This window comes from Felis catus, chromosome B3, assembly GCF_018350175.1.
Source record: "Felis catus isolate Fca126 chromosome B3, F.catus_Fca126_mat1.0, whole genome shotgun sequence".
Lineage (NCBI taxonomy): Eukaryota > Metazoa > Chordata > Mammalia > Carnivora > Felidae > Felis > Felis catus.
The window spans coordinates 5,439,734-5,449,547 of NC_058373.1; positions in this window are offsets into that span (position 1 = coordinate 5,439,734).

The window sequence follows — 9,814 nt, forward strand, 5'->3', positions numbered from 1 at the left end:
TGCTCTCGGCATGTGCGCTCCTCTGGAGGGCAGGTCTTAGGAGTAGCTGGCCTCTGCTGTGGCCACGGGGAAGGCGGAGGACCGGCAGGGTTGACGGGGCAGAACTGACGTGGTCTGGTCGCCACTGGATGTGAGACACGGGGAACGGGGAGAGAGATCAGGTGATGCACAGGCTTCTGGCACAGGGCAGCGTCTGGCCTGAAACAGAGTCACAGACAGAGGAGCAGAGCTGGGGAAAGAATGGGTAGTTTGGAGACGTTGCATTTGCGGGGCCTGTGGGGATGATGAAGTTTTGGGGTGATGGGGTTCATGGGGTCCGGAGCCGACGGCCAGCAAGGAACTCCTGAAGATGTCTTTGGTGCCAATAGGTGATTTTATTAAAGCACAGGGACAGGACCCGTGAGCAGGAAGAGCTGCACTGGTGGGGAGGGGGTCAGGGATAGAGTAAGTCTAAGGAATTTTGGAAGCAAGGTTTCCAGGGCCTTGAGGGGCTAGCTGTTGCTAGGGAAACGCCATTTATTATCATTTAATAAAACCTGAGTCCTGAGACCCTTCAGATGTATATTGGGGGCCTTAAGCTTGGAGTAGGATTGCCAACGTATATCCTGGGGCGGTTGAGATAAAGGAAGTAGACTTAACAGGATCCTTGACTGAGGTTGAATGTTAAGCTCACGTTCTCTTTTGCCCCCAGCAAAGTGTCATCATGGAGACAGCTGAGCTTCTAGAGGGAGGTCACTCTGCCGGTTTCAAGGACTTGTCAGTGGGCTGTAGGCAGTAAGGGAATTTCGTTTTTCATTTGCCTTAGTTTCCCACATCGCCATGGCAAGCACTTAAGCCCCTTTCCTTTGGTCTTGGGTAGCTGGGAGTGTTTGAGGAATATCACATACTCCACCCTCCACCTGGCGGGGGACGAGTGCCAGCCCGTATTTTGCCCTCAGCTTGCCTCATGCTCCCTCCTCAGGGATGTGGGTGTGACATAGAAGTCTAGAAGCCCAGATGGCAGCAGAGGCTGGCAACTGATGTTTGAAAGTCATCAGCTGATGTTAGGAAGGAGCTGACACTGTGATGCGTGCAGGGGAGTCAGGCAAAGTGAATTTCCCTGAAAGGAGACTGGGGTGACTGAGGAGAAAGAAAACGCTTCCCGGGGAGTTCATCTACTAAGACGACTCTACTGAGCGGCGAGGTAGCAGAGCGGGAGCCCTCACCTCCTCCTCTAATGCTAGAAAGTCCCCCGTGAAATCTATAAAATCATCTGAAACTTCGTGAGCCCCGCGTCGGGCTCTGTGCTGACAGCTCGGAGCCTGGAGCCTGCTTCACATTCTGTGTCTCCCTCTCTCTCTGCCCCTCTCCTGCTCACACTCGGTCTCTGTCTCTCTCAAAAATAAACATTAAAAGAATTTTTTTAATAATAATTAAAAAAAAAAAGACAAAAAAGTACAAACTGAAAAACAGTAACCAGGAAAGGTCTCTAGCACCAAAGAACAAAGCAACAAGAACTTTGAGGTTAAACGGCCAACCCTCCAGAAAGTGAGAAAGGCGTTGACCTTGGTTTTCAAAGGTGAGAAAAGCACAGTAACTTGTGTAAACCAGAGGAAATCAAGGGAGGATGTGATTACGAAAAATACTAAGAAGTCAAACTCTATCCATGGGAAGCGGTAGAAAGCAGAACCGAGGCATTTCTGCTCCCGGGTAGGATGTGGTAGGTCTCCGCAGGCCGCTGTTCCCGTTGCAACAGCTAGGAGGAAGTGAGATGAGAATCATCACCTGTGGGAGACTGAGGCGTGGTGGAAGGAATAAGAACCACATGAGCAAAATATCAAGGACGGAAGAGCCCCTCCAGGGGGAAGTGATGATGGCGGTCGCTTTCTTCTCCGAGGGCCTCGCTGATGTGGGGCCTCTCTGAGGATCAGCATTGCCCTGAACGGGGAGACTCTACTGGGGAAAGAGGAACGAACCGTTTCTGGTACTTGTAAGGACTGTGCCCTGGGTTGGGCGCTGGAAGAGCCTGGAATGCAAAGTCAGTTTTCCCCCACGGAACGTTTGCTGAGGTCTGGAGCACTTCGGGCAGCTGAGAGGGGCCTGGGGGGCTGGAAAGGCAGGCCCCACAGTCTCGCGGTGCTTAGAGGGGGGGGGGGCTGAAATATTAACCGCCTCCCCGCTCAAGACTGGCCAGATTGTGAGCCTGGGTGGTTTGGAAGGCTGAAGAGCTAACCTCAAAATCTCTGAAGAGAATTCAAGGGTCTAGAGAGATACAGGCTAGCCAGGCTTTCAACGCCAGATCCAAGAGGACAACTCCTAAGGGACAGGGACAGCCCAGAGGAGGATTGAGTTTTACCAGAACTGTAGCTGTGCCCTAACTCTGCTCAATGCTTGATTCCATCAAGGGGACTGACTCCCCTGGGGTGGGGGAGAGGAATAACATAGTCTGAAGTCCCTACCCTTTTTTTATTTCTTTAAGGTTATGTATTTTTTATTTTATTTTTTTTATTTTTTACGTTTATTTATTTTTGAGACAGAGAGAGACAGAGCATGAACGGGGGAGGGTCAGAGAGAGAGGAAGACACAGAATCTGAAACAGGCTCCAGGCTCTGAGCCGTCAGCACAGAGCCTGACGCGGGGCTCGAACTCACGGACCGTGAGATCATGACCTGAGCCGAAGTCGGACGCTTAACCGACCAAGCCACCCAGGCGCCCCTGTATTTTTTATTTTAATTCCAGTATAGGGGCACCTGGGTGGCTCAGGTGCTTGGGTATCTGTGGCTCAGGTCATGATCTCATGGTTCGTGAGTTCGAGCCCCGCGTCGGGCTCTGTGCTGACAGCTCGGAGCCTGGAGCCTGCTTCGGATTCTATGTCTCCCTCTCTCTCTGCCCCACCCCTGCATGTGCTCTCTCTCTCTCTGTCTCTCAAAAATGAATAAACATTTAAAAAAATTAATTCCAGTATAGTTAACATGCAGCATTAAAGTAGTTTCAGGTGTACAATATAGTGATTCAACAATTCTATATATTACTCAGTGTTCATCAGTCTACCCTTCTTTTATACCCAACATGTAACGTACAATCAAAAAGTATGAAACATGCAAGAAAGGGGGTAGAAAATGGGACCAATAAACAGGAGAAAAAGTAAACAATAGAAGCAGACCCACGGATGATACAGATACTGGATTTGGCAGATGAGAATTTAAGAAGAACTATGATTAATATGTTAATTGGATAAAGAGGCAAATAGCCACAAATAGAAATAATTTTAGCAGGGTTGAATCATTTAAGAGGGGCGCCTGGGTGGCTCAGTCGGTTAAGTGTCTGAATTCGGCTCAGGTCATGATCTCACGGTTTGTGAGTTTGAGCCCCACATCAGACTCTGTACTGACAGCTCAGAGCCTGGAGCCTGCTTCAGATTCTGTGTCTCCCTTTCTCTGCCCCTGCCCCACTCGTGCTCTGTCTCTCTGTCTCTCTGTCTCTGTCTCTGTCTCTCAACATAAACTTAAAAAAAAAAAAAAAGAATTGAAGGACGGATGCCTTGGTGGCTCAGTCAGTTAAGCATGTGACTCTTGATCTCAGTTCAGGTTTGATCTCAGGGTCATGATTTCAAGCCCCAGCATTGGCCTCCATGCTTGGTGTGGCGGTGTGGAGCCTACTTTAAAAAAAAAAAAAAAGAATTGGGGTGCCTGGGTGGCTCGGTCAGTCAAGCATCTGACTCTTGGTTTTGGCTCAGGTCATGATGTCACAGTTCAGATTCTCTCTGCTTGGGATTCTCTCTCTCCCTCTCTGCCCCTCCCCTGCTCGCTCTCTGTCTCTCTCTCTCTCTCTCTCTCTCTCTCTCTCTTTCTGTTTCTTTCAAAATAAATAAACTCTAAAAAAATTTTTTTTAATTAAAAAAAAAAGAACCCAAGGAGCAGGTAGAACCAAATACTGTCATCTCTGAGATTACACGCTCCTTGGATGGGTTTCATAGAGACTCGTAGGACTGCAGGATAAAATCACAACCATAGGGATTGGACACACCAGAAGACAGAATTCATGAATTCAAAGATAGATTAATAGAAGGTGTCTAAACTGAGATATATAGAGGAAAAAAGAATGGAGAAAACAGGCTAAGAAACACGAGATTCCAGTATATGAGTGATGGAAGTTACAGGAGGAGAGAGCGGTTAGGACCAGAATAAACCGGAAGTGACCCAAATGTGTCTCTAGCAATAAAAGCAGACCACTGATGCATGTACCAACATTGATAAATCTCAAAGACCTGTTGAGTAAAGAAGGCAGATGTGAAAGGGTGCATTCTTAGGATTCCACTTTATCAAGTCCAAGAAGAGGCAAAACTAAGCTAGAGAGCAGTCAGACTCAAGCTCATGTCTGAGGGGTACTGACAAGAAGGGGTGGGAGTGTAGGGGAACAGCCCCACCCTGGTAGCCTTTACAACTTTACACATCTCCATGTAAGTTTTGTAGGTGAAACTTGAGGAGTTTGACTTGAGTCAAACTTGAGCCCGATTCCTCCTGGAGCAAGGGGACAGAAGCAGCCGGGCGAGGAACCTCCCCAGCTCCCGTGTGGGGGGCTACCATGAGGCTATTCCCCTTCCCATCTTTCTAGTTTCAGTCGAGTACAGGGCTTGCCACCGGGCCCCCTCCTCCCGTAGAGTGTAGGCCGCACAACTGCTTGGCTGGAGAAGCACCTGGGTGGATCGGTCGGTCAAGCAGTTAAGCGTCCGACTTAGGCTCAGGTCGTGATCTCACAGCTCATGAGTTCGAGCCCCATGTCGGGCTCTGTGCTGACAGCTCGGAGGCTGGGGCCTGCTTTGGATTCTGTGTCTCCCACCGCCCCCCCATCCCTCCCCCACTCACACCCTGTCTTTCTCTCTCTCTCTTTCTCAAAAATAAACATTTTAAAAAAGTATTTAAAAACAACTGTTTGGGGGCGCCTGGGTGGCGCAGTCGGTTAAGCGTCCGACGTCAGCCAGGTCACGATCTCGCGGTCCGGGAGTTCGAGCCCCGTGTCAGGCTCTGGGCTGATGGCTCGGAGCCTGGAGCCTGTTTCCGATTCTGTGTCTCCCTCTCTCTCTGCCCCTCCCCCGTTCATGCTCTGTCTCTCTCTGTCCCAAAAATAAAATAAACGTTGAAAAAAAATTTAAAAAAAATGAATAAAAAATAAAAATAAATAAATAAAAACAACTGTTTGGCTGTAGTTTAGAGTTGGCTCCTTAGCCCAGAGTGACCTACCACCATACTGCGTGTCCCGGTGCCGTTCTGTGGAACTAGGGACGTGAGAAGCTGGCCCCACGCTGGTCTTTCTTTTATTGTGTGAGTAAAAAGCTGTCTGGATCCCTTGGAGCTTGTCATTTCCTTACTGTGTGAGTCTATGGAAGTGTGGTGGTCTTTGAGCCATGTGGCTGCAGTAGTGGCCCTCGTGGCCCTGCACTTACGGACTGCGTGACCACTTGGCCAATTTGGCACTTAATGTGGGGCTGATAAGGTCACAGTCTCTCTTTAGAGAAGAGACAGGCCTCCGTGGACTGTCAGGTCAAGTATGGGAGAAGAATTATGGTGGACCTAGGGTCCACTTCGTGCTGAGGTGTTTGGTGACACCAGAGACAAGTGGTCTTTGACCATCATCCCCGATCCCAGATAAGCTCCATTGGTGTTTAGAGTTTGAAACCAAAGAGAAAGTTCTTTGCAGAGCTGAAGAAAGCACACGGTGGTTCTTGCTCCCCCTCTTACTGTGACTACAGATGGAACACTACCGGGAATCAAGGGCAGTCACTCAGAAATGCACCGAGATCCACTCTTACAATGAGTGAGAAAGGAGGGAAATCAGAGATTTGGGCGAAGTCCAGGGAAACCATAGAAGCATGACTCATCTGACTAGCAAATGAGGGTGCTATAAGTTCCACAGGCTTATAAGGAACGGAAGTCATTTGGGTGCTTAACAACTGACCCCACGCTCCAAGCCACCCTGGCCACAACCATTGAGGCCAAAGCTATGGAGGTGGAGAAGGAAAATATAAAGATAAGTCAGGGCTTGCTGCCATGGGCCTTTACAGCTACGACAAAATGGTGGCCTATCCAAAATGAATTCCTGTCACCGGATAAGCACCCTCAGACAGTGTCGGGAGAGGCTATCCCTTCCTTTTAGTCCACTGTACCCTTGGCCTGGATTCATAATGGAGATTGTGAATGGTCAGATAACAAAAAAGTCACCCAGAGTCAGACTGAACGTTTGCGTGACTCCCACCAGGCTACAGGAGAAATGGGGTCTTCTCTCTCTGGAGATGTCTCCAGGAAACTAGTCGGCTACTGTGCAACCATTTTTCTAGAGTGGAAGCCTTGGCAAAAGCCAAGAGGATGCACCTTAGGCCAAGGTAGGAGAAGGAAAGACCAGGCCGTTTGGGCCTGGTTATTGCGCCAGGAGGTCCCTGAAGAGGAAGGTGATGATCTTCCTGTGACAAAAAATTCTCTCTCATGATTAGGCTCTGGGATGGCCATGGGACTTAAAGATTTGGGCCAGCTTTTTTCACTGAGCCAGCTTTGGTGTTTCCTGTAGGCAGACAGGAGGAATACCAAGAAAGCCTCGACCTCCCCACTGAGGTTTTGGCTCTTTGGACTACAGTTTGACCCAACACTTTCAGCACTACCCCTGACCCCCATCACAGACAAACTGGACTAGGTTGGGGGGCCAAGGTCCTTTCATCCGCAGGGGAGACCAGAGGCCCTATGCAGGTCAAGGTGAATTGGAGAACTGACAGCAACTAAAATCCCCAAAGCTGCCCGGCCCTCCTGGACACTGTGGCCCGGCCATTGTGATATCAGGACATTCCTGCAGGTGTGGCTGAAAAGCTTACCCTTACTAGGTTTGGAAACAGCTCTCCAGTTGGACGGTGGGTTGACATCGTTTTGGAGTCGGCCCTTTTGAACCAACACACACCCACGTGGTTGTAACTAACACTGTTGAATGTATCGTGGGGGTAGAGGTTTCGGATATGTGTGTTACTTCTCTTGATCGTAAGATAGGGTCCAGGTGGGAAATGTCACACTTAGGATGGTGGTAATAGGGCAGGGACAAGTGGTCACCTCTTCTAATGTGGCCAAGTGGTTACCATGAAGCAGAGCAGAATAGGGGGATGAGGAGGGGCACTAGTAGATTTAAGGATGCTCAAGGAAATGATATCTCCTTCTAACAGCTCTACATGGCCACTAAAAAGGGCCACTTGCTGTGGTGACTCACAGATTATTACCTGTCACGGAGCTCACTGCACAGATTGAAGACCTCTGTCATGGGGGTGGTGGACGTTGCTTGCTAATGCCTTTTTAGCATTCCATTACATCCGGAGGATGAAAATCATCTTGCCTTCATTGGCTGGGGTTACACTACGCCCTAACAGCGATGCCACAGGACTACCTGAGTGTCCCTGTGGTTCACCACCAGTCCCAACTCCTGTCGGGAGAGCGTTATGGCCACAGGTTGCGTGGAACGTGTGTCCCCTGTTCACAACCCGTGGAAAGCATAATGGTTATCTTACGTGTCAACTTGGCCCAGCCATGGTGCCCAAATACATGGTCAGACATTATTCTGGATGTTTCTATGAAGGCTTTTTTGTTTGCGGTTAACATTTAAATGGATGGACTCTGAGTAAAAGCAAATTTCCCTCCATAATGTGGGTAGACGTCATCCAATCAGCCGAAAGAGAACAAAAGACTGACCTCCCCCACGCAAGAGAGAATTCTGTAGCAGATGGCCTTTGGACTTGAACCACAACTTTGGCTCTTCCCTGGGTCTCCAGCCTGCTGGTCTACCTTTGAGATTTTTTTTTTTTTTTTTTTTGGACCTGCCAGCTTCCATGATCACGTGAGTTTATTTCTTTAAATAAATAAACAAACAAACAAATACACACACATGCACACACACATCCATACATCCTGTTGGTTCTTCTTTGGAGAATCTTGACTAACTCAGGCTATCTACGGGAAAGGACCCTTTGATCATGAACAGCAGTGGAACCCACAAGCTGTTTAGAACTGTACCACCCAGGTAAGAACTATAGTCAACTGGATCCATTATCACACAGGACATGGCAGGCCATCTGTGACCCACGGCCTGGCTTATATGCCTGGACTAATATGCCTGGACTGCTAGCTACCCAGGAGAGTGACAGAACTCTGGGGCATGTATTCCGGGGCACCAAACCTGCCTGGTCATGACAGATAGACTAGATGGGTCTCCTACTTTCTGCTCAGTGGTATTGTTGGGCATTGACTGCCATAGGCAGCTTTTCCCCGGTGGGGCACAGCAATTCCCATCTGCCCGCTAGGTGTGGGCCATACTGTTTAAGGACTCCTAAATGGGCTGTGTTGTATATTTGGGTTCTCCAAACACATCCAACTAGACAATGGTGCTGCCTTTATAGCCAAGAGCACTCAGCGGCCGGTAACTGCCTGAGGCGTTTGACGACATTTCATGCCCTGTATCACCAACAGGTGGCAGGTGCCAATGAAAGATGGAATGTACGCTTCAAGGAGAAACTAAAAGAGGTAAGTGGACAACCAAAGCTCAGCTCCCGCTGGAGCACACCCTTGAGACAAGGCAGTGTGAATTCTAAATGTGGCAATTCCAGGAAAGGGTTGTTCTCATTCAAATAGTGTTTATAAGCTTGAGAGAGAGAAAAGAGGTCTCAACTGGTTATAAGAGACCATATTTAGTTCCGCCGTATTCTTTCTTTGAAACCAGACTACTGGAATCTACACTTGCAAAAAGAGCTGGGGGTGGGAGATTCTAACCAGATGATGCTTCTCCTACTGCTGTGGTTACACCTGCGGACATTAGGCCTATACTTACCTACCAAACACTAACCAGTAGTATAAGTGGTGATGGACAATTCTCTTACCCTGGGCTTCGTGCTGGCCAGTCAAGGCAGCATATTCATGGTTGCCAATACCTCTCGCTGCACTTGGATTAAGGAATGAGGAAAGGTGACGTGGGGGCCCGTGGGGGGCTCAGTTGGTTTAACAATGCGGCTCTTGATTTCGGCCCAGGTCGTGATCTCATGGTTCGTGGATTCAAGCCCCGCGTTAGGCTCTGGATCGATGGTGTGGAGTCTGCTTGGGATTCTCTTCCTCTCTCTCTGCCCCTCCACCCCTCAAAAATCAAATAAATTAATTTTTTAAAAAGTGGACTGATCTACTTCTCAACTTATAAACAGAGTGGTTCTAAGGTTGATCCCCAGGGGCATCTGGGACATGGTGGTTTGGCTCCGAGTAGGAAGTCTGGCTGTGGTCTATCCCCCAAGTGAGCCTGACCATCCTACTGGGAGGCAAAGCTGGGTCGTGCTCATCGAATGTTATCAAATAGAAAGGACTTGGTCCAAACTCCCGTCAGTACAGTTAGCTCTCTGATGGAGTGGCTATGCTCCTGAAAATAATTCTTAACTGGACACATGAAAGGCTGGGGTGGCAGGAAGCCTTGTTGTAGGGAACAGCTCTGACTCAGTGTCCCAATGACTTGCATAGCTCCCTATAGGCCACGAAAGTCAGGCTTGACCACAGTCCCACCCAAGTTGTGGCAGAATGCATTAGGAGTCCTCCTGCAACATGCAGCCTTCGATTCCCCCTGCAGCACGAGGACATAAGCAGCCTGGTGAGGAGCCACCCTGCCTTGTGGGGACACTGCCACAAGGCCATCTCTCGTCCCTCCTCCTAGGTGCATCCTTCAATTGGTCCCTCCCTCCATTAGGGGGCAGCTGCAGGCCACGAAAGTGTCTGCTTGGCTCCTTAGACCCTCCAGTTCCCTTTGTCCTCTGACCTGGGAAAGTGACACCATGTTG